This window comes from Loxodonta africana, chromosome 11 (genome assembly GCF_030014295.1).
Source record: "Loxodonta africana isolate mLoxAfr1 chromosome 11, mLoxAfr1.hap2, whole genome shotgun sequence".
Classification (NCBI taxonomy): domain Eukaryota; kingdom Metazoa; phylum Chordata; class Mammalia; order Proboscidea; family Elephantidae; genus Loxodonta; species Loxodonta africana.
The window spans coordinates 62,812,011-62,813,934 of NC_087352.1; the positions used below are offsets into that span (position 1 = coordinate 62,812,011).

The 1,924-nt window shown below is 36.0% G+C and overlaps 1 non-coding gene across 1 annotated transcript; it reads left to right on the top strand.

Annotated features, from left to right (window-relative positions):
* Nucleotides 1–685: 685 nt before the first annotated feature.
* LOC111749656 (U6 spliceosomal RNA) lies at nucleotides 686–790 on the top strand. The gene has a single exon (XR_002784856.1). It is a non-coding gene; the product is annotated as a U6 spliceosomal RNA (small nuclear RNA).
* The last annotated feature ends 1,134 nt before the right edge of the window (nucleotides 791–1,924 follow it).

Genomic DNA, 1,924 nt, shown 5'->3' on the forward strand with positions numbered 1-1,924 from the left:
CCTGTGTGTACAGGATTTCCTTGGGTTGACTTAGATGGTGGGAGAGGTGGACTAGAGGCACTTTTGGATATAAAGAACCAGTGTTCTTTATATCATCCTAAACTGGTTATTTGTGTGCATGTGAAGTTGAATAAAACTAATCATTAGTCTTTTCAAGTAAAGAAGAACATGTTTTCCACAAAAGCGTTATTGGATCAACCAATTGGAATTCATTAACCATTCAATTCCATTAGACAAGCAGGAAATTCAGTTAAGCAATTGATATTTGCTACTGAATCAATGAGTTGGTTGGTTACACAGCCAAAATAGCCCAGTGGTGTGGGTGTTGTATAGACAGACACAGCTTGGTTTTGTCTGAGGTGTAACCCGGCAAAGAAACACACCCAAGGGAAACATGTACACACAGACTGGTTACCTGCTGCTGCCCACCAACTGAAGCATATTAAACTAATAACTTTGCTCTGTTTATGGACATGTTGGTTATAAGCAATGTAAGCATCTTGACTGACAACCAGCCAGGCAGAGAAACCAATTAACTAATGGATCTAAATCATGAGAAAGAGGAGCCATTTTCTAAATGACCTGGACACATTCTTCATATAAATTACTAAATTAATTAACAAATAAATCCCAAGTCTTTGTTGGTTTGCAACTTTATTCATTCATCAAAATTTATTAAACGTATGTTCGCTTCAGCAGCACATATACTAAAATTGGAATGATACAGAGAAGATGAGCATGGCCCTTGAGCAAGGATGACATGCAAATTCATGAAGCATTCCATATTTTTAGAAGAAGACCCTCAATGATTTAGATTTACAAGGTGGCTGCAACAATGGGCTCAAACATAGCAATGATTGTGAGGATGGCGCAGGACTGGGCAGTGTTCCGATTTATTGTACATAGCATCGCTATGAGTAGGAACCAACTCAAAGGACACCTAATGACAACAATAACAACATGTAGTTTGCAAAAGAAGTTTACTTTTTTTTTTTTTTTTGCTATTGTGATGTAACATTTATGTACAAGAACTGCTTATAATACTAAAGGATTTGAGATGTTATGCTTTTAGATATAATAGCCTAAAATAGACAGTATTATGACTTCAAGGTGTAGATTTCATAAACGCTGTGTAGTAAGTGGGTCTATGTGAAGATTTTATCAAAGACAGTTATAAATAAAATAAACACCTATTCTCTCTTGCTGAAGTGCAAAAAATAATTATTTAAACAACCTTTGTTTATGCATGAAATATTGAAAAAAGAGGATGAATAAAGTGATTTTCTTAGAACAAAAGAGAGAGAGTAGATATTTCCAAATCGTTTATTCTGAATGTATCTTAAATCCAAAATCCTAGAAGGAAAAAAGAGGAAGAGGACAACCTTTTGTACGACCACGTACTTTCACATTTAGAAGCTTTGGCCTTGGGTGAAAGGGTTTAAAGCAGGTGACTAACATGGGAGTCATACACATCTACAGACAGCTGCCTTCTCATCCAATGCTAGTGGCCCAGTTAATAAAATTTCTTACACTTACCTTAGTGCTTTTCACAATATTTCCCATATGTCATATCATTTGACCTAAATCTTTGTCTTAACAGAGACATTTCCATATTAATGATGAGAAAACCATTAAGGAATGAACCTACCTGGGAGAAGAGCAATCAAGCAAAGGCAACAATGCACTAAGCCTTCCAAGAGAATAGCTTTGAAGGGAGCAGCATTTATTTGAATGAATAAGTCTCAACATATTTACAAAATCATTCATATTGTCATTTTTCACATGACTTCAGTCTTATGCCAGAGACTCATAAATGGCAATGGGATAGGGGTGGGATGAGAATAGAAGAGGGTGGGGGCAGAAATACAAAAAAAGAAAATGCATAGTCCCTGGCCTTTCATTTTAATTGAGGAGACATGTATGT